This window comes from Staurois parvus, unplaced genomic scaffold (assembly GCF_062004578.1).
Source record: "Staurois parvus isolate SC_StPar_1 unplaced genomic scaffold, SC_StPar_1.0 ptg000011l, whole genome shotgun sequence".
Classification (NCBI taxonomy): Eukaryota; Metazoa; Chordata; class Amphibia; order Anura; family Ranidae; genus Staurois; species Staurois parvus.
Window position 1 is genome coordinate 29,335,198 of NW_028317807.1, and position 27,648 is coordinate 29,362,845.

Consider the following 27,648-nt stretch of genomic DNA (forward strand, 5'->3'; position numbering starts at 1 on the left):
GGCCCTTAATTTAGAAAGATCGGAGACCCCTTGTTTAGACCATGAAAAGATAATTTTTTTTTTTTTTTTTATTTCTCTCTTATTGGCGATATTAACCTCACCTTTGATGATTTCCTTAGACGAACCGACTCCTTTATTATCACATGCAGTATTTCCCACAACCCACAAAAAGCAAACATATCGCACGAGATGTCTGTTACTCAGTCCCTGTGTTTTATGTATTACTGAATTATCTGTCCCATGAAACCGCACACGGCACACTCCGAGCCCCGCCCCGGATTCTCCCACACAACATCTCCCAGCAATGTAAACGGCAGGACTGTGTGACCTCAGAGGGGGAGGAGAGAAGACGGGCGGGGCCAAGAAAACGTATTTAGACACATTGTATCAGCGTCAGGCATCTTCTATAGTGCAGAACCTGTGCCTGCTGAGCCCCGCCCCCCCCACAGGCCAGCTATAGCGGGAGCCGTGCTGGGAAGGTGAGGGGGAACTTTTGTAAAATGTAATATGTGAATAGATGAGTGCGGTGTGTGTAATGTAATGTGTGTATATGAGTGCGGTGTGTGTAATGTGTGTATATGAGTGCGGTGTATGTAATCTGTGTATATGAGTGCGGTGTATGTAATCTATGTATATGAGTGCGGTGTGTGTAATGTAATGTGTGTATATGAGTGCGGTGTGTGTAATGTAATGTGTGTATATGAGTGCGGTGTGTGTGTAATGTAATGTATGTATATGAGTGCGGTGTGTGATGCAATGTGTGTATATGAGTGCGGTGTGTGATGCAATGTGTGTATATGAGTGCGGTGTGTGATGCAATGTGTGTATATGAGTGCGGTGTATGTAATGTGTGTATATGAGTGCGGTGTATGTAATGTATGTATATGAGTGCGGTGTATGTAATCTATGTATATGAGTGCGGTGTATGTAATGTAATGTGTGTATATGAGTGCGGTGTGTGATGCAATGTATGTATATGAGTGCGGTGTGTGATGCAATGTATGTATATGAGTGCGGTGTGTGATGCAATGTATGTATATGAGTGCGGTGTATGTAATGTATGTATATGAGTGCGGTGTGTGATGCAATGTATGTATATGAGTGCGGTGTGTGATGCAATGTATGTATATGAGTGCGGTGTGTGTAATGTAATGTGTGTATATGAGTGCGGTGTGTGATGTAATGTGTGTATATGAGTGCGGTGTATGTAATCTATGTGTGTATATGAGTGCGGTGTGTGTAATGTAATGTATGTATATGAGTGCGGTGTGTGTAATGTAATGTATGTATATGAGTGCGGTGTGTAATGTAATGTATGTATATGAGTGCGGTGTATGTAATGTATGTATATGAGTGCGGTGTGTGTAATGTAATGTATGTATATGAGTGCGGTGTGTGTAATGTATGTATATGAGTGCGGTGTGTGTAATGTAATGTATGTATATGAGTGCGGTGTGTGATGCAATGTATGTATATGAGTGCGGTGTATGTAATGTATGTATATGAGTGCGGTGTATGTAATGTATGTATATGAGTGCGGTGTGTGTAATGTAATGTATGTATATGAGTGCGGTGTGTGATGCGGTGTATGTATATGAGTGCGGTGTGTGATGCAATGTATGTATATGAGTGCGGTGTATGTAATGTATGTATATGAGTGTGGTGTATGTATATGAGTGCGTTGTATGTAATGTATGTATATGAGTGCGGTGTATGTAATGTATGTATATGAGTGCGGTGTGTGTAATGTAATGTATGTATATGAGTGCGGTGTGTGATGCAATGTATGTATATGAGTGCGGTGTATGTAATGTATGTATATGAGTGTGGTGTATGTATATGAGTGCGTTGTATGTAATGTATGTATATGAGTGCGGTGTATGTAATGTATGTATATGAGTGCGGTGTGTGTAATGTAATGTATGTATATGAGTGCGATGTGTGATGCAGTGTGGTTGTGTGTTGTGTAATGCAATGTGTGTGTGCGCGGTGTGTAATGCAATGTGTGTGCGCGGTGTGTAACGCAATGTGTGTGTGTGCGCGGTGTGTAATGCAGTGTGTGCGGTGTGTAATGCAGTGTGTGTAATGCAGTGTGTGTGTGCGCGGTGTTTAATGCAGTGTGTGTGTGTGTGGTGTGTAATGCAGTGTGTAACGCAGTGTGCGTGTGTAGTGCGGTGTGTAATGCAGTGTGTGTGTCTGTGCGGTGTGTAATGCAGTGTGTGTGTCTGTGTGGTGTGTAATGCAATGTGTGTATGTGTGTTCACTTATTGTACCTGAAGTTGTAAGTGTATGAGAGGAATTAGGAGGGGGCAGCCCTGATGGCAAGAAAGCAGGTTTCCTTACATAATTGCTCTCAGCTGTGTATGGGGGAGGGGTGACCAGTGTGAAGTACAGCCCGGGTATAGAGCGGCTGTATGTGAGGATGTGAGCCTACAGGCAATCCCACCATTGGAGTGGGACGGGGTAATATAGGTTCTGGGGGTACATGTATCTAATGAACTGCCTGGAGCTGCTCTGTTTGAAATGTTAAAGTATATGGAAACCTTACGCATGGTGGTTGCGGCACGGTGCAATTATCTTGAATGGGCTGCGATTGGGAGTACTGGCCACTGAAAATGACATGGGATATCACTTTTGCTGCAACCCTTTTGTAGCTCAGGGACTTGTTCAGATGGGCAATTTGGGCTCCATACACACTAGAATTTTTTCCCAGCTCCTAGAAGCTAAATACAGATGTACCTCGGTTTACGAATTTAATGCGTTTTCCGGGACATTTCATATTGCGAAAAATTCATAAACCGAAATGCGGTTTCCCATAGGAATGCATTGAAAACCAATTGATCCATTCCGGAGGTCAGAAAAAAGTAAAAAAAAAAAAAAAGTTGCTGTCACTATAGGTCAGTGCCGGGTTTTAAATGTAATTACCAACTTTTTTTTTTTTTTCTTCACTACAGCTCAGCGAATCCGCTGTCACTTTACCCCGTTAAAAGTTTCTTTTTTAGTTTTCTCTGAGTTAAAAGAAACAAAGTATCCTTCGCTCCAGGGAAAGTGACAGCTAATTCTGTGAGCTATAGTGAAGAAAAAAAAAGCCGGCAATTGCATTTAAAAATTGGCACCAACATGTATTGTGAAAAAAAAAATTGTGACCCGAGGCATTATTTTCAATGGATTTTCATTCGTACACCAAAAATTACGTTAACCGAGGTGTTCGTAAACCGAGGTACACCTGATAGGATAACACTATCGGCATTTTTTGAGCTTCAAGTGATTCTAAAGGCACAAGGTTTTTTTACCTTCATGTGATCTAAGTATAAAAAAAATCTTCTGTTTTCAGCAGGGCCTCCTCTCATCCGACATCTGCTGTCTAGGGGCTCTTCCTCCTCACTGGCTGAGACAGCAGCGGGAGCCCATTGGCTCCCGCTGCTGTCAATCGCAGCCAGTGAGCCATTTAGTAGATGGATGGGGGGGGGGGCAGGCCACATGCAGCGATGTCTTATGTATGCATAGAGCAGCAGCTTGGGGATGAGCATGCAGCGGTGCCCCCAGAGTGAATGGCTTTCCCTGGGGGCACTGCTTGAGGGGGAGGAGCCAGAAGCGCTAGAGGGGACTCAAAAAGAAGAGGATCTGGACTGCTGTGTGCATGCAAAACCACTGCACAGAGCAGGTAAGCATAGACATGTTTGTTAATTTACAAAAAAAAAAAAAAAAAGGTTTGATCGCTTTCAGCATTTAGGAGCAGAAAAAAAAAATGTCTTTGGAGCATTTTTCAAGCAGCAATAAATGCTAAATGCTACTAAAACACTAATCGCTTTTTTTCCTAGCTATTTTTTCCCCCCCTCGTGCTATAAAAATGCTAACACTCCTGAATGCTACTTTAAAAAAAAAAAAAAAAAAAAAAAACAGCAAAAGCTATTACCAGTGTTTTTAGTTGAACCACTTAAGGACCACCCTATAACAGAGATACTGCTACAGGGCGGCCCCTGTGTGCAAAATCACATATATAAATGTCATTTTCGGGTAGGGGGCGTGCTCCCTACCTGCGCCGCCATTCGTGGCTATGTGTGTCAATCACCGGGTCCCGGCTGGTAATTACCCGCTGGCAATTACCGATGGGGAAGAGAACTGTTTTGTTTACCAACAGTCGTCCTCCTGTGTCGGTTTGGGCACACTGCTCTGGATGGCTCAGCACAGCCATCCAGAGCAGTGTGCTTACAGTGAAGACCCCCCCCCGCCCCCTAGTTAAACGTCCCCATCTCACAGTTAACCCTTTGATTTCCCCTCATGTTAACCCATTCCTGTACAGTTAGTGGTTTTTTTTTTTTCTTCTGAGCAGTGATCACTGTATTGGTGTCACTGGGGATGTGGTGACACAAACTCAGTTCCCCCCATTGTCAGAATGCACACCGCCATAAGTCGCTGTTCACCGCCATTATTGGCATAAACCTTTTTTTTTTCCAATATCTATACTGCCATCTGTAAACACTATAACAGCATCTTAGGCAAGGAGCTCCGTCGCCCCAGTGTCCATCCGCTGCCATCTGGGTGGCAGCGGACTCTGCAGGGGCCCCGGAGACCCTGTGGCCCCTGCTGAGCACCCAGGGAGGGGTGCTGAGCAGTTTTGGGTCTCCTTCGGAGCTCCGAGAATCTCGGCCTATGAAGCTGCGTGTAACGTACATGTGACATGATGTAACATGCATGTGGCATAAATGTACAGATTTTAGTAGATAAGATGTGATCCGTAGCAATATGTAATCGTAACTGTAGTGACATTCCATTGTCATTAAAAATGTATATTTAGTCACAGGTACTCAGACACAGAGGCATCAATTAGCAGCTGAAAAGCCCGGCTTCCCGGATGTGACACCTTTTTGCTAATAAGGTTGTCACTTTCTGGGAAAACCGGTTTGGAGGAAATGACTGCAGACGGGCTGTCTGCCTGACATTGGAAGCTCTAAAAGGAATATACATACATCAAAGAAGTATGTTTCATCCCACATAAAAGCTAAAATATTAGTTGCAGAGAGATGAACATACTCCCTTCTGTTGGGCACTCTGTAGGCTACACTGACACCTAAAAATCATATTCCTGGCTTAGGTAGAAGGCCAGGAAAATGCAGGAAATGGTTAGGTGGCGCTGGATCGCAACAGTTGAACAGTGTTTGGTACTGTCACGATCGGACTGATGCGCCGGTGTCGGAAATCCAATGCCCAACTTGGTGTTTCAAGCCGGTCTTAGTCCGATTGAACTTGGGCAGGTCAACACCCAGAACATCTTGTGGGCAGGTACAGAAACACCCCCCCCTCCCCCATGGTCAATTGGCCGAGGACTAATGTCCCGCCTACGTCCATGGGGTACCCGGGCACTGGGACATTTGTGATTCGTATGGAGCCAGTTCGATATTGCTGATACTCTGGCTTGCTCCAGTCACAGGATGGATCTTGGTAAAAGTTTTATTCCCTTTTTTATTTTATAGTGAATAGTCATTTGTGTGTCTTCTTGTATTTTTTTGTATTTCTATAACTTTTTATACTTTGTACATATTTTATGCACTGCCCACTTTCGGGACATTAAAGCTTAAAATTAATTAGTGACTTCTGTGTATTTAAGCACGTGCTCATATCTTCGGAGAGATTATATTGGATTAGATTGTATTGTAATTTAGTGCCTTTAAACGCTCGGTCAAGCTCATTGCCAATCTGTATGCAATTGCACTGTGTGTGGGCAGATTGCGTGCAGATTGTAAAAGGTAACAGATCAGCCAGACGGAGATCTGTGTGTGTGTGGGGTGTCCCAGCAGACCGTTCTGTGGATAAACTGTTGGGTGGTGGCAAGCTACCTTTTGTGGTGTGTCTGGTGCGGGAAGGGGGGGTTATGTGGACAGTGGAAAAGCGATTAACACCAGGGTTTAAGCTGTAGGGTAGCTGGTCCTCAACTCTAATCCGTGCACCAGCTTGTATGTAAGATTTGTATCTGTCAGTGTGTGGTTGACCAGCTGGATTGGAGTGGGGTCTCCATCTGGTGGTGGCCAAAGGTAGTGCGGCCTGTGAAAGGGTATCACGGCTGATCTTATATACGGTTTTATATATTCAAAGTTAAGGCCCCTTTATTCCCTCGTACCCCCTGTCAGCCGCACGTGCGTGCCTCAGTTAGCTAGTCGCTGTGGCCGTGGCACATGTGGGTGGATCTGTGACACCGTGGTCTCACCTGAATTCGCGGCCGGATTGGGATGCCGCAGTTCTGCCCCCCAGTCCCTGCTTACTGACCCGCTCCTAGGGCGGTATGCATGCGGCCCCTGGCTCTCTCCATCGGTTCCAGGGGCCACATCAGGCGGCCCAGCATAGGAGGCAGGCTCGGCAGCAGGCTGTATTGGACACAGGCTCAGCAGGCAGACCGCAAACAGACACCTTGGCAGGCTCCCTGGCCCTCTCCACCGGTTTCAAGTGCCACTTCTGGCAGCTCGGCAGGCTCAGGGAGCTGTGGCCCCCAATAGGGCCCCGCACGGCATCGCCATCACCCGATTAACCTCCCGGCCTGATACGGCCTCATCACCCGGGGACATCACTCCACGGCCTGGCGCGGCCGCATAGCCCGAGGCTCAGGAGCTCCAGGTCACCACCCGGGCAGCAGAGAATTCCAGAAGGGCACCAGAGGCTCTTTACAGCGTCCCCTGCATCCAAGTAAGCTATCTCTACCTTCATCTCCACCCCTGCACCCGGGCAATCCATCTCCACCCCGGCGGTCTTCCCTGCGGACACCCACGGCCAAGTCACCGGGGCCACCCGCGGCCTGGTGCGGACGCTTAGCCCGAGGCTCAGGCACCCCGGCTCTAAACCCCCACCAACCCGAGCAGCGGCGTGTCACTGACATGCATCAAAGCCTGAGGCCCCACTGTCCGGTCCACACCAAGAGGGAGGGATCGAAGTGGGTCTGTCCCCCTCAACCCACAGCAGATGAACTCGGCCTAGTGAACACAGCCTGGACCTCAGTGACACCACCTGGAATTCTACCAACAAGGCCTCATCTGAGTCGACTCATCTAACCCCATACCAGAACTGAGCACTCAGATATCACTTACGCTGAACTCAGCCCAGCTTGACCCAAAGGAAAAGAACTCTAGCTGCAGGAAGATATTACAACAAGAAACTCTGCTGCATTCTAGACAAGCTTCAATCAAACGCCCCTGGGAAACATCTCTCCATATCTGATCCCCACTCCATGCACCTTTAAATGCCCCCTCTACTCCTTCTTTTCACATCCCTTTCCTGCGTGCCCAAAACCTCACTACTTTGTCCCTCTCCACCTAAAAACCCTACCCTACTACTGCTCTCATCACCTCCTGCTGATACGTCACTTTCCTGCTGATCCTAACACCAGGACTGGAAGGCATTCGCGCTCATATACATCCCGCTCACATGCCACCTTCCTCACCCTTCTCCTAACCTCTGGGGATATCTCCCCGAACCCTGGTCCTCCACTACTTCGCCCACACACAAGACATCCTCTCTCTTCCGGGAATTACCGCAATCCCCTCAATCTAATATCTGTCCCCTTGCTCCCCAAAACCACCCTCCCGTTTTCATGTGCACTCTGGAAAGCCCGCTCAGTCTGCAATAAACTGACCTCTATACGCGACCTCTTTGTCTCCCGCTCCCTGAACCTCCTAGCTCTCACCGAAACCTGGCTCCAAGCAGCAGATTCTGTCTCCCCCGCAGCACTCTCCTATGGAGGCCTCATCCTGACCCACTCACCCAGACCCAGTGGTCGGATAGGAGGCAGGGTTGGTCTACTTCTGTCACCACTGAGCACCTTTCAAGTCCTCCCTAAAACTCCCTCTCTATCCTTCTCTTCTTTCGAGACCCACTGCATCCGGCTAGTCTCTCCGATCTCTCTGAGGATTGCAGTGATCTATCGGCCTCCTGGACCTGTGTCCCGCTTTCTTGACAACTTCGCCGCCTGGCTATCATCCTCGGAGACTTCAATATCCCTATTAACGTCAATAACGCAGCTACATCCCAACTCTTCCACATAACCTCTTCTTTTGAACTAGCACAGTGTATACAGTCCTCAACTCACTCCGACTAGAATACCTTAGACCTTGTCTTCTCTCACCACTGTACTCCCTATAACCTCGCAAATGCCCCCTTTCCCCTCTCTGATCACAATCTCATCACCTTCACAGTCTCCTCGTCCTCTAACACCTATCCCACCAAACAATTACCAGCAGAAATCTCCGAAACCTAAACCCGGCTCCCTTCCACTCTGCAACTGACCAACTCTGACAGCATCAATCCCCTGTCCTGCCCTGACCTGGCCACTGCTGTCTACAACAACTCGCTTTCATCCGCTTTAGACTTACTTGCTCCCCTAACACGAAGCATCAGGCCCCGACTGCTACAACCCTGGCAGACTGACCACACCCGAAATCTCAAACGACACAGTCGCGCGCTGGAGCGATTATTGCGTAAAACCAAATCCCACCAAGCGTTCACCCGTTCTAAATCTGCCTTCTTAACATACACTTGGTTTCGACCTGCTCCAAGTCCATCCCCACCATCAGGGGCTCTGGTGAACAAGCAGGTTAGGGCTTAGATTCCGCGCCTTGAGGAATGCCGGTCTGTGGGGCACTAGAGGCTTCTGTCAGTCAGTCCCTGACATTCTCATATGCAGCAGAGTGCCAGTACTAGTGCCGCGCTACCTTTTCGGTGAACGGGCGAGCACCAGCGACCTAGTACATCCTGTTCTTTCACATACCAGCACTTCAGTATCACTTGGTGATGTGGCGAGTCCCATAAATGCAGTACAAGCTGGTGCGGTGGTGAGCACAAGTATTTTCCTGAAGCCACCAAGAATTCGCACACAGGCCTGTAGAGCCCCTAGTATCCTTTCAGATGTGCTTGCAAATCCCAAGTGGCAGCCCACAAATTCTGCAGTACCCGTATTTCCCACCAAAACAACCCCCCATTCACTGCCCAACCCAGAATTCAGGTGGAAACAACAAATTTAACTACTCCCCCTTTTTTTTTTGATTTTTTTTTTTTTTTTTTTGGAGCGGTTTTTCATGGAAGATCTGTATGCACTGATTGTGGATCAAAGCAATTTATATGCATGATTTATCGCCTTCAAACCTTGCCAGACCATGTGCATGGAAACCCATTAGTTTCCAAATTTTAAATTTCTTTTGGGCCTAACCCTCAACATGGGCATTACTAAAAAAATTAATTGCGGTTCTATTGATCCACAGAGCAGATTCATCATATGCCTGTGTTCTCTGCTGCCATGGCCAGGCATAGATATGAGAGTATAATGTGTTTTATGCATTTCAACGACAACACACAGTTGTCCTTGGGGTGACCGTGAATTTGTCCCCTCGTAAATCACATCACCAAAAATGTGTAGATGGCTATACTCCCCAGGAAAACATCTGCGTTGATGAGTCCCTCAATGTTTTTGGCCGCCTTGCATTCAAACAATTTCTCCCCAACAAGCGTGCCAGATATGGGGTCAAGATGTAGAAGACCTGTGAGAGGGCAGCAGACTATACATATATACGTTTTGGATTGACGAGGGAAAAGAGTCACATGGAGCCCCCCGGATGCCCAGACTATATGGGGAGCGGTTGCAAGATAGTTTGGGACTTGGTGTCATCTGTAGCAATCGTACCCACAGAGATGGACGCGGTTCAACCATTTTGCTCCAACCTCCATCTTGGCAAAGGATCATCCATCTTGTACAAACATATCTTTCCTCACCCCCCCCCCCCCTTCTCTGAGATCCACAGGGACATGTGGTCAGGGTGTGTGTTGGAAGTGTCACAGGCAGGCCAGAGCACAGCAGGAAGCTCCAAGCTATAAAACCTCTGAGCTGGGTGCTGGGCTGTCCAAGAAACTGTGCAGTCTGGCACCTCATAAAAGGATAACCCAAGCCTTCCCCTGAGTTCAAACACATTCCAGGGGAGTCATAAACTAGATATTACTTTTAAAATCCATTTTCCCCCTATGTCTCATATCTTGGAATATGAGAGACTTACATAAAAACCAGGCATATCTTCAGATTGCTCACGATCAGACAGATAGTTTTAATATGCCACACTCCTTGGCTGGAATATATAGGAAAGCAGAAAATTACATCTCTTGAGCCATTCAAGTATGCATTTCATATCTAACCATTCCTCAAATGCATCTGCATATTAATCTACCCGCGGGTGGAATGTTACTTGTGCCTAGGAAAAGTTATGAGCCAAAATCTAAGCTAAGAGAGATTTTGGTTCTAGCTTGGGTCTCCGCCTAGACACCCCTCCCCAAATGAGGCATTGGTTCTTGGCTTCAGAGACACCCCCTGCTGGGAGACTACAAAATAGGCTGTCAGGCCTAAGAGTGGAAGTTGAAGAAATCTCCCTTTTAACATCAGAACCAACTTGGGAGACTGTGCCCTTTTGGTCTGAAACTTGATCTGCTTAACCTAGGACTTTTGGCAAGTACTCTACCTCTCAACTTCTTTCTGTTACCTTTTTGCTGTGTTAATTGCTCTCTGTATTTATATGTATATTGGTTAAAAAAATTTTTTCTGCAAATATTTTTATTGCACCCTTTTGACCTTTTTAGTAATAAATCTTTCTTTCTCCCTGAGTCTTTCAGGAGAGCCCCTTGAGACGCTGAGCTCCTCCCTCCGGGTCAGGAAACACGGCATCCCCCACGCCTTTAAAAGGCGGACCTCCAGGCCTCTATCCCCAGTTTTTGAGCGTTTCCTGACCGGAAGGAACACGTTGGAACCTAGAAGAGTCTGCATTCTGGGAAAGTGTGGGCCCAGGCACTTGCCTTCTCTCCCGGTGCAATCCCTCCATGGTGAGTGGAGTGGCGCGTGGAAGTCTTCATCCTCAGGTGAGGAACCAGCGGTGGCTGTTTGTCATTTGCAGGGGAGCGGGGTGTGTCCAGCGGGGAGTTTGGACATCCGCTCCTTTTAAGTCTGGTTGCTTCTTCTCCCCCATGCGTGGCTGTACAGGTGTGCAAGGTGCGGGGGAAGGAAACTGGCTTGACTTCCGGGGGCGGGGCCTGCGCTCCATAGGCCGGAAGTCTGACTCGACTTCCGGTGGGCGAGGCCCTGCGTTCCACGGACCGAAAGTGAGGTAACTTCTGGTGGACGAGGCCCTGCATTCTAGGGACCGGAAGTCCTGCAGTGACGTCATCGACGAGCGCCGGAGACGCTGGTTCCAGTCTCCAGGAAGAAGAAAAGGCTCAGGCTTCCATTCAGGTGGTTGGTGAGGCGTAAAGACCAGCAGAGGCTGTGAATCACGCCAGACGGAGCGCCATGGAAGCTGGCTCATCACAGCAGGATCCTGGCTCCGGCACCGGCTCCTCTCAGGTAGGCTTGGGGAGGGTCCCCTTTAGCTGATTCCTGGGAGGGTGATTGGTTGTCCCCCCAATCTCTGAGGGCAGGTGATGGGGCAAGCTGCAGCTTCCCCTAGCACAGGGTGTGTAGTGGGTCTTTTGGGGGCTGAGGGTCTGTATTGTTCTGTCTTTTTCTTTAGGTTAAGACCCAGGACAGGACCCCGGTTCAGGCCCCAAAGAAAGTGTGCAGTGTGTGCGGCTAAATTGGGGTCTGCGTGTGAGAAGCCCCTGTGCCGTGGCTGTATAGACAGCTTAGTCAAGGATGAGTCCTTCACGGCCTGCCACAAGGTGTTATCCTCTATTAGGGATGACATGACAGCGACCTTTCAGTCTTTTAGGTCCCTGTTCGATAGAATGCAGACTCCACTGGGGCCTTTGGTCCAGTCGGCCACATCTGTAGGGGCAGCTAGGCAGGAGGATCCAGAGGAAGAGGACCCTCGGTCCCTTCCTTTCTCCTAGGCGGGTTCTGGGTCAGAGGCCGATAACGAGGAAGAGGGCACTGCTTCTAGAAGCTCCAGATATAAATTGGCTCTAGAGGATGTGGAGGATCTCCTAAAGGCTATTTACGATACTTTAGAGACTGAGGAGGAGGAAGTATGCTTATCTAAGCATGACCTCATGTACCAGGGGCTTCATGCTAAAAAGAGCAGAGTTTTCCCAGTCCATAGCTCTTTGAGACCATTAAGCAGGAATGGGAGAATCCGGAAAAGAAACCCTTCTTTTCAGGGGCTCTGAAAAGATTTCCTTTTGATGAAGATGCTTCTCAGCCTTGAAACAAAGTTTCAAGGTTGGACGCCCCCTTATCTAGGGTCTCTAAAAGGATGGATCTAGGACATGGGGGCTTTAAAGGACCCCATGGATAAAAGGGGTGAGGTCCTGCTTCGTAGGGCATGGGAGTTTTCTTTGGTTAGCCTTAAACCAGCCCTATCAGCTACCTTTGTGGCCAGGAACCATCTGGCGGCAGGAACTTCAAGGCAACAGATTTTAAAGTCTATGCCTCTACTGTTTAAACCAGCTGGGTTTCTGGCAGATGCCTCGGCGGAGTCGGTCAAGCTAGCGGCAAGATCTTCGGCCCTAGTGAATTCAGCCAGGCGTGCTTTATGGTTAAAGACCTGGGCAGGGGACTCAGCATCTAAGCTACGCCTTTGCGCTTTGCCTTTTTCGGGGTATAGTCTTTTTGGGCCTGGGTTGGAGGAGGCCTTGGAATGTACGGCCAATAAAAAGAGCCTTCCCGGAAAGTACGGTTTTCCCAGGAAGACTCTTCGTCCGAGATCCCAGATCCCGCAAAGTAGGGAGAGCCAGCGCAAGAAACATTGGACGGGGCATAAGAACAGGGCAAAAGGAGGGATCTTATTCAATCCTCCTCAAGGCCCCTCCAAGTCACAATGACTTAAGCGTCCCAGTGGGGGGAAGGTTGTGGTCCTTTCTCCCTCAGTGGGCATCTATCTCCCTGAACCCCCTACATTTTGGACCTGATTCAGAGGGTTTACAGACTGGAGTTCGACTCCTGTCCACCAAACAAATTTCTGGTCACTTAGCTTCCCACGGACCGGAAGAAGGCTCAGGCTCTTTGCGGTCTGATTGGGGATCTAGTAGACCAACAGGTCCTAGTTCAGGTTCTTCAGAACGAGCTGGGTTTAGGGTGTTGTTCCCACGTTTTTGTCGTGGGAAAACCCTCGGGCAAGTTCCGACTGATTTTGAACCTGCGGCCTCTGAATCAGGAGCTGAAATACAAACATTTCAGAATGGAGTCCATTTATTCTGTAAAAAATATCCTTTTTCCGAATTGTTTTATGGCCACACTAGATCTAAGGGACGCATATTTTCAAATCCCTATCCATCAAGCAAGCCAAAAGTACCTAAGGATGGGTTCGCAGGTCTTCCACTGGCAGTGTCAGGCCTTACCCTTCGGGCTGGCGTCGGCACCAGGGATTTTCACCAAGGTGCTGGCGGAAGCCTTGGTGCCCCTAAGGATGAGGTCTATCACGATCATTCCTTATTTGGACAATCTTCTTTTTGTGGCCAGATCCTTTCAGCAATTGACAGAGGAGCTGCTGGTGGCTCAGAATCTCCTTCAGGGTCTAGGGTGGCTTATCCACAAAGACAAATCGGCGTTAACACCCTCCCAGAAGGTAGTTTTATCTGGGATACAAGATTTCATCGTCGGAGAGAGAGATTTTCCTTCCTCGGGAGACAGTCCTAAAGATGGGCCAGACGCTGGCGGGATTGCAAAGCAATCTGTTGGTGTCTGTAAGAGAGGTCTCAAGTGCAGTGGGTCTTATGACTTCTTGTTTTCTGGCTGTTCCATGGGCAAGGCTCAACTAGAGGCCGCTTCAGGCTTTTCTGCTGAAGATATGGGATGGGGACAGCTCTACATTAGAGCAAGGGGTCCAGCTCCTGTCCAAAGTAAAAAGGTCCCTTTTGGTGGTGGCAGAAAGAGAGACAAATTTGACCAAGGGGTTAGAATGGTGCCAGCTGGCTCCGCTCGTTGTGACAACAGATGCCAGCAGCTTCGGTTGGGGAGCCCATCTAGAAGGCTTGGCAGCCCAGGGGAAGTGGTCTCAAAGAGAGTCCCTAAGATCTTCAAATCAAAGGGAGCTGATGGCGGTTCAGAAGGCATTAGAAGCCTTTGGAACAAAATTGGAAAACCGTCACTTGCAGATCCGGTCGGACAACGTGGCGACAGTGGCCTACATAAACAAGCAGCGAGGTACTCTGAGCCTTTCGTTACAAAAGATTGCAGGCGATATTCTGGTTTGGGCCAAGCGAAATCTTTCGATATCCGCAGTTCATCTAAAGGGATCGCAGAACTCCCTAGCGGACTTCCTGAGTCGACGACCAATCGGTCACAATGATTGGTCTCTCAACCAGGAGATCTTTCAAGAGAGTTCGCAGATGGGGTATTCCAGAGTTAGACCTTTTTGCATCACAGGAAAACAGGTCAGTCAATTTTTTTTTTTTTTTTTTCTTTTCTCTGAACCCGCAGGAGCAGGCTTTAGGGATAGACACCCTTTCGACCTCTTGGGACTTCAGCTTGGCTTATGCATTTCCTCCGGTGAGATTAATCTTGGCGGTCCTGCAAAAGTTTGTGAGGGAGAAGATGGATCTTGTCCTAATAGCACCCTTCTGGCCAAAGAGGCCCTGGTTCTCCCTGCTGAACAGTCTCGCCTCGGTTGCCACGTTTCCTCTTCCGGAGAGGGAAGATCTGATTTCCCAAGGCCCTGTGCTGCATCTGCGGATCAGGATCTTGAAGTTGACGGCTTGGTTTTTGAGGAACAACTCCTCAAAGCCAGGGGGTTTTCGGACGCAGTGATAAAGACTTTGGTTAACTGCCGTAAGCCGGTAGCCAGAGCCATCTATGCAAAAGTCTGGAAGAAGTTTAGTTCATGGTTATCAAGTCAGCGGCAGGGGCCCCCAGACATTCCGGCGGTCTTGGATTTTTTTCAGGAAGGGGCAAATCGAGGTCTCTCAGTCAGCACCTTAAAGGTGCAGACTTCGGCCCTAAGCATTTTTCTGCAGGTTCCTCTGCAGCAAAATCCTTTCGTGGTAGATTTCTTCAGGTCCCTTTCCAGGTCTAGACCAATTGGGGTCAGGCCTTGTCCTGTTTGGGATCTGTCCTTCATCCTGAATGCTTTGATCCGCAAACCTTTTGAACCTTTAGAAGAGTCGGCGGTTAGATTTGTGACTTTAACCTCCCTAGCAGTATTCCCGAGTGTAGCTCGGGGTAGAGTTTCCGTACCAAAAGTGGTAACCCCGAGCAACACTCGGGCTTACCATGCAGCGTTGCACAGGGATTCCCTGCAGCGCTTACCTTGTCCTTTGCTCCCACGATGCATCCCCTGCAGCGTCCCCGGCCGATGCCGTGTTCCGGTCTCTGTGACGTCCGGACGTACGGGCGCCGGAACCGGCGGCAAATTTGAAAATTTTAAATTACATTTTTTTTTAAATTACATAGTAAAACATTGCTGTTTCAAAGCATTTCACATACATTTTGTCCCTACTGCTTTGTCCTGTGCCCTGCCTGCATTTTGACTGTTCTTTCTGCCTGGAAACTTAGAAAAGTCCATGGCGTCCAAAAAGCGTCCCTTTTATGTCAAAATTGGTTTTAGACCAGCTAGAGAACAGCAATAGTAAATCAGAACCACTTGCAAAATTGAGTGATAATGATTCGTGGGGAAATTCGTCATCAGACACTGAAAAAGATTCTGCGACTTTGCTCAGCGATGTGCGAACTTGGCGCTATATTTCAAATTTCAGTGTTTTTGGTTTGATTATATTGAATTAAATGTATTATTTTTTTTTGAATATTTATTAAATTATAGTTTATGATTTCGTGTTTCAAGTTTTCATATCCGGAATGTTTACTAGACTCTTGTTCAGACAGATTTCAGTGAGTTATTCCTAAATTACAGGCCTACAATAAAAAAAAACTACATATTTCCATGCAAAAAAATGGTACCGCTTTCAGCACCAAAAATCTGAAATAATCATACCGCTAGGGAGGTTAAAGGTGGTTTTATTGGTAGCTATCATGTCAGCCCGGAGGGTGAGTGAGTTGCAAGCCCTTTCCATTAGGGAGCCTTACCTGACCAATTTTGAGGAGGGGGTCGTCCTCAGGACGGATCCAGGTTTTCTCCCTAAAGTTTCCTCCTCCTTTCACAGGTCTCAGGATATAGTCCTGCCGACCTTTAGTTCTTCTGAAGGTAAAGAAGAAAGGCTAAGTTTGCTAGATGTAAGGAGGAGTCTTATGATTTAGAAAGTTAGATTCCCTTTTTGTTTTATTTTCGGGGGAAAAGAAGGGTTCAGCAGCATCTAAATCCACGATAGGTAGATGGATTAGATTGGCGATCGGGGAATCTTATAAGGTTTTAGGGATTCCTCCCTCCTTTGTTAAAACTCACTCGACTAGATCCTTGTCAGCTTCCTGGGCAGAGAGGGCTGGGGCTTCGCCGGAGGAAATCTGTAAGGCAGCCACCGGTCAAAGTTCTCTACCTTTGTGAGGCATTACCGCCTGGATCTCCTGTCGAGTAGGGAGCAGGCATTCGGGTGCAAGGTCCTCCAGGCAGTCGGCCCGCCCTAAAGCGTAAGTTCTTGTTTATTGTCTCAAGGGGCTGTCCTGAAAGACGCAGGGAGAAAACCAGAGTTAGGCTTACCGGTAACTCCTTTTCTACGAGTCTTTCAGGACAGCCGTGACTTCCCACCCTAAAAGATGTGCAAGTGTGTTGCATATGAGATTATCTATGTATATTTGTCTTTCAGTGTCTTCTGTTAGTTCTCTAGTTAAACTGGAGATGGAGGCCTGGAGGTCCGCCTTTTAAAGGCGCGGGGGATGGCGTGTTTCCTGACCCGGAGGGAGGAGCTCAACGTCTCAAGGGGCTTTCCTGAAAGACTCGTAGAAAAGGAGTTACCGGTAAGCCTAACTCTGGCTTTCTGAAAGTGTTGGACTGTTTTCTATAGCTCTTTAATGCAACTTTCGAATTCCTGCCACTACTATGTGTGTTTAACCCTCTGTATAACCTGTCTGCAGTGACAGTGGTATACAGACGTTTATTTCAACCATCCTATTGTTATTGCTGATATTGCCGAGTTTCCTCTTTCTCTGTACAAAAAGGAGGTGGTGGCAGTGTGAAGGGTTAATTGCGTAATTAACCTGACCCAGTAACAATCGCGCTCAGGCTGCCGGTACATCGATTGTGGTCCATTAGCTGGAAAATCGTTGTGCAGGGTGCAGCTGGGCGTGGCATGGTTATGGATGTGACATCACGGTTTGGCTAGTCCTTCTGTCATGAGTTTGGTGAGAAGGGCTGGGGTCTGACACGCGATTGTCTCATTCTTTTTCCATATCGGGTACCACTTATACGTGGACAATTTTTATTCAAGCATTCCACTATTTAGTCATTTGTACAATCTTGGAATTGGCGCGTGTGACCTAATGTGTGCCCACTATTAGAAGTGGGTGGATGCAGGGCGGTATATTCTAATGGTGGGCATACCACTTACTTTTCCTGGCAGAGATTTTTTTTCCTTCTCATTCAGCTTGCATCACTGGACTTTGAGTAGTTATACCAGGATGATGCCTAGAGCTGCAGGCATAATCCTTGTTTTTGTTTTGTTTTTTCAGCCAGCGATCAGGCTTTCATGTAAAAGCAATCCTAGTGGCTAATTAGCTGCAGGATTGATTTTACATGCAGCGGGAGACTATGCCCCCTCTGCCTTTCTCGGGCAGTCCTGTGCCATCGGGGGAAACTGAGAATGCAGCCAGTGTTTCTGCCAGCTGACCATAGAGCTGATTGGCGACCAGAATGGTGCCAATCATCTCTATAGTCTAAAAAACCGGAAGCTATGAGCATTTCATCACTTCAGTTTCACAGGATATAAACAGCGCCATTTTTAAATTGGGAAAGCATCTGATCACACCGTTCTTGGTTTGATTAGATAATGTAAGGGCAGAGGAAAGTCTGATGGAGCTCAGATTTCTCAAAAAAGAATGACAATGCCCATCGAAGTTATAGGGGATATCTGCATTCCCTGTGATAGCATTAAAAGTGATTTAAAAAAATTAAAATTAAAGGGACCGTGTAAAAAAACAAAAAAAAAAACGTAACAAAAAAGCACCCAACCTTCGTGCGCAAGTGTTGACCTTGTACCAGTATGTAAACATGCATGTGAGGTATCGCTGTGAACGTCAGATCAATGTTAGTAATTCTAGCACTACATCTCCTCTGTAAATCTAAAGTGGTAGCTTGTAGAGGCTTTTAAAGCATTGCATAGGAATATTAAAAATGTATGCAGTTTTTTCGCCATTGCAAGGGGCAATCTCACTTTTAAAGCATGTCATGTTTGGTATTGATTTACTCTGCATACCATCTTTTATATTTTACCAAATAATTGGCCAATATAGTGTGTGTGTGTGTGTGTGTGTGTGTGTGTGTGTGTGTGTGTGTGTGTGTGTGTGTGTGTTAAAAGTAAAAAAAAGAGTTCATTTCTTTCAAAATTCACGTTTGAAAAATTGCTGCGCGAGTACTATGTGACCTAAAAAATTGCAGCACCCTCCATTTTATTTACTAGGATGCCTGCTTTAAAAAGATATATAAATGTGTGTGGTGGGGGAGGGGTGTGTGTGTTTTTTGTTTTTGGTTTTTTTTTTTTTTCCCCCATGTGAACAAAGTTTCAGAAAAGGCTTGGTCTTCAGGTAGTTAGAGTGAATGTGTGGCATCAACTTCTAATGCTGGGCATAAAATGCCCCCACCCCCTAAAACGACCCCTTTTTGGAAAGTAGACACCCCAAACTATTTGCTGAGAGGCATGTTGTCAATAGAAGAATTTATTTTTTTTACCACAAGTTTTTGCAAAAACAAAATTTTTTTTTCACAAAATTGTCACTTAAATGATTTATTGCTCACACATGCCATGGGTACATGTAGAATTGCTCCCCAAAATGTGTTCTGCTACTTCTCTCAAGTATGGGATACCACATGCTAGACTTTTTAGCTGTCTAGCCAAGTACAGAACCCCAAAAGCATCTTCAGGCTTTTAAAGGGCTTTATTTCCTCATTATACTTCCTGACTACCTATCAGTTTCGGAGGCCCTGAAATGACAGGATAGCACCAAACCCCCCCAAATGACCCCTTTTTGGAAAGTAGACACCCCAAGAAATTTGATAAGCATGGTGAGATCTTGTTTGTTGCCACAAGTTTTTGGAAAATGAAAGAAAACAAAACCTATTCCTTTTTTTTTTTTATTTCAAAACTTTGTGAGAAAAAATTAGATCTGCAAAATACCATGCCTTTTTTTAAATTCCTTGGGGTGTCTCCTTTTCAGAAATTGTTCATTTTGGGGGTTTGGTGCTATCCTGGCATTTCAGGGCCTCCGAAAATGTGATGGGTAGTGAGGAAGTGAATTGAGGATGTTACGCACCTTCAGGGTTTCAAAGTGGTCATTAGATTTCAGGCTCCTGTATGTGGCTAGGCTCCCAAAAAGTCTCACACATGATATCCCCATTCTCGGTAGATGTATTTTAGGGTCTAATTCCACATATACCCATGGCTTGTGTGAGCAATATATCATTTAAGTGACAACTTTGTGTAAAAATAAAAAAATAAGTTTGTCATTTTCCAAAAACTTGTGGAAAAAAAAATAAATCTTCCATAGACTCAATATGCCTCTCAGAAGATAGCTTAGGGTGTCTACTTTCTGAAAAGGGGTCATTTGGGGATGTTTGTGCTCTCCTGGTATATTAGCATCTTAAGAAATGATATATAGGCAGTCAGAAAGTAAAAGCTGTGTAAATTCCATTATCTATACTATAGTTTGTAGACGCTATAACTTTCACACAAAGCAGTCAATATACACTTGTTGGGATTTTTTTTTCCACCAAAAACATGTAGCCGAATACATTTTTGGCCTAAATTTATGACGAAATTTGAATTTCTTGGATCTTTTTTGACAGAAATGAGGAGTTTTTCAAAATTTTAATTTTTTTGTTTATAGCGCCAAAAAATAAAAGGCGCATAGGTGATCAAATACCACCTAAAGAAAGCTCTATTTGTGTGCTATAACTTTCACACAAAGCAATCAATATACACTTATTGGGATTTTTATTTTTTTACCAAAAGCATGTTGCGGAATACATTTTGGCCTAAATTTATGACTAACTTTGCGTTTACTATATATTTTTTTTTTATAGCCAAAAGTACAAAAATATTAATGTTCAAAATTTTCTTTTTTTTTTTTTTGTTTTTTTTGTTTATAGCGTGAAAAATTTATTATTATTTGCGTAGCGCTTTACAATATAAGGGAGACAGTACAATTACAATACATTTCAGTACAGAAGGAATAGAAGGGCCCTGCTCATGGAGCTTACAATCTGAAGGAAGGGGGAGGTGATACAAAAGGTGATAACTGCGGGGGGTGATCTGGTGGAGGTGATTCAAGTACAGTTCTTAGGTGGAGGTGGGGTAGACTTCCCTTAAGAAGTGAGTTTTCAAAGATCGCCTAAAGGCAGACAGGGTGGGGGTTGACATGCTGTGGTAGGGAGTTCCAGAGGATGGGGAGAGGCTTTGGAGAAGTCCTGGAGGCGAGCGTGGGAGAAGGTGATGAGGGAGCTAGAGAGGAGGATATCATGGGAGGAATGGAGTGGGTGATTTGGGTGGTATCTGTGGATGAGGTTGATGATGTAGCTAGGGGCAGTGTTGTGGATGGCTTTGTAAGCTGTGGTTAGTATTTTGAATTTTATATGTTTAAAAATAAGCGCACAGTGATCAAATACCACTGATAGAGAGCTCTCCTGTGAAAACATGGATGTAAATTTTGTTTGGGTACAGCATTGCATGACCGCGCAATTATCAGTTGAAATAGTGCAGTGCCGAATAGCAAAAAAGAGGCCTGGTCATTAAGGGGGGTAAATCCTCAGGATGGCAAGTGGTTAAAAAAAACTCTAGTGTGCATTGAGTCTTAACAGCGTTTTTCATCTAGCTTTTTTTTTTTTTTATTACAAAAATGCTAGTGTGCATTGGAGCCTTAAGCCTATTACACACAATCAACAAATTGTACCAAAAATACCGCCTTCGAAGCGATTGTACGATGATCTGATTGTTTCGTACACTGCTTTCGTCTGAAATTTGAAGGGACAAGCACGAAAATTTTTCTCGTATTCATTTAAACAGTACAGGTTTTGAAAATATACTACCTCCCTTCCAAATTTTTATTCTGTCCTAATTGAATTTTCATAACTTTAGTAATCTTTTAATTTATCGATATGAGACTAGCATGTAAAAAATAAAAAGTGATCATTTGTGTGCTATTCTCATGGTGTGTATGGGACTTGACTGTCCTACATGGAGAGCCGCTGGCAGATGCATGTATATCCACCTGGAAGCTGTGTACAGGCAGTCCGTAGAAAGTTTGATATGCAGGCAGGAGCAGGTGCACGGATCCAAATGCAGATCCTCTGCGTTAGGTCTGCACACCCGTTCCTGCTCGTGTGTGAAACTGACATGCGATTCTGTCTGTGGCAGCGCTACGTCTTTATCCACTTCTATGGATTGCCCATTCACATCTTCAAGGTGCATACACACGCATCAGCACAGAGGATCACTTGTCTGAATGAACCCGAAAGCATAACTCCAAAAACAACATAATGTATATATTGCAGCTTACCACTTATTAGATGTGGTACTTGCATTCGTTTTCTTTCCAGAGCTAGTTTCCCCATTGGAAATTTTTCCCACTGTTACTTTTCTGGGGACAACCCAAAATTTGGGGCTTTCATTTACTTTCACTTTCAATAATACTTTCAATAATAATGGTATACATGACAAATAGAGAAGGTGAATCCGCCTAAACGGGACACAGACAGCAATAAATACCTGCCAGGGATTCTAATTCCTCTCTACCATATCCAAAATTTTTGAAAAGTTTTACTTTTTAGTTGCACTTTAAGGCTGTGTGTGTCAGGCAGTTGTGCCAGGATTTTACTGCTTACCTTAAAGTGTCTGTGGAGCTGGCAGGATCACCAGCTAATTGGAGAGTCCCCAATACAGAGTAGCAACACAACTGCAGGTGAACCCCAGAATGGAGAATTGCCACTATGTGAATGCATGAAAATCACTATAGGAAGGCGCACTTGCTGTGTTCCCTACAGCTTTTTGTATCCCACATGCTGTATGTCATGGGGGGCACATCATGCTTGCTGAACAGTGGAGCATGAAAGGCAGGAGAGCAAATAGGACCAACAAAGCACACAAAATAAGGTATTTAGAATGAATTTCACTCAGGAAATATTTGTAATTTTTGTTAGCTCAGTGTTTCTCAACCTTTTTATCAATACACCCTTTAAAATGATGGACAGTCCCAGGGCACCCTTTTAAATTATGGATATTCTTGAGGGACCCCATTCTAAAATGTGAAACTATTCTAATATTTATGTAACATCGCAACATCCACAAATGTAGGACACTCGTTAAAGGTGATTTATTCTTCCAAAGCAAATACACGTTTGCACACTGGTACTGAATAGTATTCCAGTGTTTCTCTTCTTCCTCTGTTTTTCTCCATCACTGAGCTAATGCGACCCCAGCATTGATGAAGAGGGGCAGGGGAGGATCAAACTAGAATGCTGTGCAGGCAGCTGACATCCTTCTTATCAACTGATGGCGTCATTGGTTGCCAGGATGCTGGCGGCTAGAAGGTCATAATTGTGCACAATGAAAACCTGTGTTTTTGTGTAACTAAAAGGCAGGCTTGTTCCACTCACTGGCTTGTATACAAGTTTTGGGAAATGTTTTGACATTTTGCCAAGGCACCCCTGAAGAAACCTCAAGGCACCCTGGTTGAGAGGTTGGGTTAGAGCAAACACTAGTTGGGTCTGGAATCAAGTCCACATGGGTTGAAATGAACTTGAAGGGCTTGTTCATACCATTTCCTGCACTAGGAAAACACAGATCCGTGCAAAGCACACAGAAAACAATTGTTTTCTGTATGTCTCGTTCACACCAAGGTGTGATGTTTGGTGCGTAGATGTGCGGAATTATTCAGCATGTCTGCAGTTTTCCACACCTAAAGTGAAAGTGGTTGTAAAGCCTGAAGGTTTTTCACCTTTATGCACCCCCCCCCTCAGATACTTGCCTGAGCCCATCTTGATCCAATGATGTGCACCCCCTCCAAGCCTTACCTGAGCCCCCCTTGCCTGATCCAACAAAGTTCTTGACAGCCTCTGCTGTCTGGGTATTCTTCTCCCTCATTGGCTGGGACAGCATCAGGAGCCCATTGGCTCCCACTACTGTTGATCACAGCCCGTGAGCCAATGAGGGGGGGGGGCAGGGCCGAGCTGTGGCTCTGTGTCTTATGGATGCATGGAGCAGCAGCTCGGGATGAGCATGCAGCGGTTCCCCCCAGGGCGAGCAGCTTTCTCTAGAGGCACTGCTCGAAGGTGAGGAGCCAGGACCCGAAAAGAGGATCGGGGCTGTTCTGTGCAAAACTGCTGCACAGATCAGGTAAGTATGACATGTTTGTTGTTTTAGAATACAAAAACGAAGCTTCAGTATCACTTGAAGGAATCTGATAAGGAGGGCACTGATGGGGGAACTACAGTGAGGGGCACACTGATGGTGGGGGGGGGGGCACTAATGAATGGCTCTGATGAAACCAGACATTTGCTAGGTTCACACTTGTGCAGGTCCTGCATGCCGCATTACTGCGGGCACAGCAGCCCATTCATATGAATGGGCCACTGTAGCTGTGCATGGAGGTGCCTTTTAAGAATGAGTGGCACCCCAATGCTGCTACTAAAGAGCAGCAGGTTTTGCCTGTGGGTTGGGAACACATGCAATTATACACGCATTCCCCACCCACATGTGTGAACCTAGTCTGATGAGGGGGATGCTGATGTGGGAGGTCTGTGATGGGGACTAGGATGTAAACAGATGAGGACTGTAGTGTAAAGGGTGCTCTGATTGGGGACTATGATGTAAAGGGAGGCTTGGCAATAAACTGGCCCCACTGTCCTCTTTTTCACTGTACAAACAGGAAGAGGAAGCGATGAGATGTGCATAAAACTTGTCAACATGCATGTAATCTCATATCTCCAAACGAAATCTGCATGTTTTTTGCATGCACTGCATGGTGTGAATGTATAAAAAATGTTTTCTTTGTTTTGGATAGATTAGTGAAAAGCTAAAACGCCAGTTATTTGCTGTGTGTGTGTGTACCATCTGGAACATTTCCTTTACTTGCTGTCCCAGGAAATCTCCTGGAATGTGAGAAAATTTCCTCCTAGGCTAGCCATACATGTATAGACTTTAGTCGTACAGGACATGTACTGCTATTTTCAAGTTATCAGACATAAACAGCAGGGACAATTCCTCCCTATACAGTTAGGTCCATATATATTTGGACACAGGCACAATTTTAGATTTTTTTTTTTTCACCAAAACCTGTTCAAGCTATAGTTGTATAATGGATATTGGCTAAAAGTGCACACTCCGAGATTTAATTTGAGGGTATGTACATCCAAATTGGAGGAAGGGTTTAGGAGTTACAGCTCTTACGAGTAGCCATCCCCCCCCTTTTTTTGTTTTTTTTCTTCAAGGGACCAAAAGTAACTGGACAATTGAATCAAAAGCTGTTTCATGGCCAGGTGTGGGCTATTTCGTTATTTCTTCAATTAAGCAGGTAAAAGGTCTGGAGTTGATTCTAAGTGTGGTATTTGGAATCTATTGCTGTGAAGCTACATCATGCATTCAAAGGAGCTGTCCATGCAAGTGAAACAGGCCATTGTAGTGCTTCAAAAACCTATAAGTAACCTCCTACTCCCAGCTAACCTCAGTTTTTTTGCTAGTGTCTTTAGGGTCTAGTCTCTATTTAGAGAAGCTTACCTTCCTATAGAGGTTTTCAAGATTCTTGGCTGCACCATACCCACTGTTTCTCCTTCTGCAGCTTCTGGTTTTGTTTGACCCCCCTGGATGAGTTGTGCGGGATTGTACCTCATCCTGCTTGGATGAAGATGAGGAGCTGGGCTGTGATGTTGCTACAAATACTGCATTCTGTGTGGGCCCTCGCCTTGAAATATGGTGCAATGTGTTGAGCTAGCCTGAACACAGAGGTGCTTTACAGCTTCAGGGCTGTGGCCTGCTGGTACCAGTGCCCTGTCCCTAAAAACCCTATCAGTTGTATGCCCACTGTGGAGAGCAAAAACAGGATGAGATCTCACACCCTGTATCTTGTCCATTGTGCAAAAACTTCTCCTGTGGTAAGTGTGGGGCTCTCACCCCTTTGCACCATAGTAAATCTTACCTTCTTATGCACCTTTCTAGCTGCCTCTCCTATAAAGCTTTCTATTTTTATTCCGCATGCATGTTCCTTATTCAGTCAGGATTGTAGAACATGTGCAGCTGTCTCTGCCTATCTGAGATGACAAAATGTGAAGACTTCTGCCCTCTCCTTCCCCAGCTCTGCCAATGACGTTTCCTCCCTCCCATGTGGCTATCTACTTAACCCCCTTCACGCCTATGGTTAAATAAATCTTATAGCCTATGTAACAATTTACAACTTTGACATGTGTTAGTAAAACATCACAACTGCTTTGTACATCCAGGTGGGTTATACCTTGTCTTTTTCAGGACAAATTGGGCTTTCATTTGGTGGTAAATGGTAATGGATATCTCGTGTGTGTGTGTGTGTGTGTGTGTGTGTGTGTGTGTGTGTGTGTGTGTGTGTGTGTGTTTTTGTTTTTAAATGTTTTCATCACTTATTCTTATCACAAGACATGCATGCATCATTTGTGATAGAAATAATTAGTGACTAGTCCTCTTTATGGAGAGAAATGGACAATAAGACCCCATGCTTCTCTGCAATGTAAAGCATTGATCTAGTGCTTTTAAAAAAAAAAAAAAAAAAAAAAAATGGCTGGAACCGGATGAGTGGCAGCCATCTTTCCTTCACTAATCTCTATGCCCAGCGCTGGGATCATTCAATGGTTTCTCATGTAAGGCTGAGAACTACTGAGCAGTGGCGGGCAATAATGTGTTTTTTTTTTTAATGGCTGAAAGGGGTGTTTTCGACCGAAACATTTAGGCATCCCTAGTTTTATTCTCTTTCCACTTTTTTTTGTTTAAAAGCCTAACCTTTAATACCACTTTAAATGTGCTGGCTACATTCATTTTTCCTTTTTCTGGCTAAGAACATTTTTCAGCAAGTACAGAAAATACTTGTTGATCTTAGCAGAAATGCAGTGCCCTTGGTAAACTGAAGTGAAAGCAAAATGTTCTCTTCCTTCCAAGCTACTTTTTGTAAACTACAATTACACTTGTCACCCATGTATTGTGGATAAAGAGATGTTTGTAATCTAAATCAGGAGAGCAACCTAACTGACATCCATGGCTACTTCATAGACATTGGTGAAGCCACACTCGAGCAGTAACTGTTACTTGCAGAATTACCAGGTAAAAGTGGGGAATAGTTAGAACCCCTTTTGGGTTTTTACTACTCCTTTTAAAAAAAATTTTTTTTTTCTGCTCCTAAACGCTGTAGCTTGAAAAACACTTCTAACATAAAATAGTGTGCATGGATACATAGGATAACACTATCTGCATCTAGGAGCAGAAAAAATGCTCATAACAGCTTCTAGGTACTTAAAGTGCTATTGTGCATGGAGCCTTAAAGATAAAGAAGCTGCATACTTAGTAATTAAATCAGCTGCTGAAGTGGTTAAAAACTGAGGGCTTAACATTATTATTTTAACGTATATCTAAACCCAAGAAAACTATGTAATAAAGGCTAAGAATACAGACATGTTGGCTTTAATTTTTTTAGGCAAATTCAGTTTTCCACAAGTACAGAAAGTATATGTTGATGTCAGAATTGCAGTGTCGCTTTAAATACATATAAATTGAACAGATCCAGTATATCAAGCAATGGTAAAGCTGAAGAGCATTGCAATGATCAACCAGCCATGCGCACACACACACACATCTGGCTGCTTTTTACAAATGCTTCCAGTTCCACTCCGCCAGTTACAATGTATGGTTCTTTTTAAAGCGTATCTTAAAAAAATGCACAGTAAAGTGTTAGTCCATCTAAAACCTTTTAAGTTTTGGACAGCGAGGAAGGATTAAAACCCATTAGGTTTTTACTGCTATTGGAAAGATTCTCCCTTGTTTTATATTGCAATTACTTTAGCAGACAGGAAGTTCTAGAAAATCTGCAGCATGTACACAGGAAGCAATAAAAAAAAGTGAATGCATGTTCTATCCTTCCTTCTACATTTGTGTGTAACAAAAAAAAAAAAATGTACCCTCACTTTTTGCCTGGTGAACCTGCTGTTACTTGGACACAATTGTTTGTTTTTTTTATGGGTATTTTTCCCAGCAGAAAAAACCGCTAAACACTCTTAAACCCATGCCTTGCATTCTGCCCTTCCTACAATCAGGACTTAATTTGGCCTTAAAGTGTTTGTAAAAGAGCAAGGGTTTTTACCTTCTTGCATTCTATGCTTAAAAAAGCCTTCTGTGTGCAGCAATCCTCCTAATACTTACCTGTGCCCCTTCTGGATCCAGCAATGCGCATGAGAGCAGTGACTTTCCTCCTCATTGGCTTAGATAGCAGTGGGAGCCAGTCACAGCCAGTGAGCCAATGAGAAGAGCGTGGTGGCGGGGTTGAGCCACGGCTCTGTGTGAATGAATATGCATTGGGTGCCCCCATAGGCAGCTGCCTGCTCTTGGGGTTGGGGGACTCATCAGAGGGGAGGGGACAGGAGACCTGGCTGA

At 45.3% G+C, this 27,648-nt stretch overlaps 1 long non-coding RNA gene across 1 annotated transcript in view; it reads left to right on the plus strand.

Annotated features, from left to right (window-relative positions):
• The first annotated feature begins 350 nt into the window (after positions 1–350).
• LOC149474144 (uncharacterized) overlaps positions 351–27,648 on the plus strand; it is a 49,047-nt gene continuing 21,749 nt past the window's right edge. Inside the window, exon 1 of the long non-coding RNA XR_016312014.1 lies at positions 351–479. This is a non-coding gene — a long non-coding RNA (uncharacterized LOC149474144). The remainder of the gene's footprint in view (positions 480–27,648) is intronic.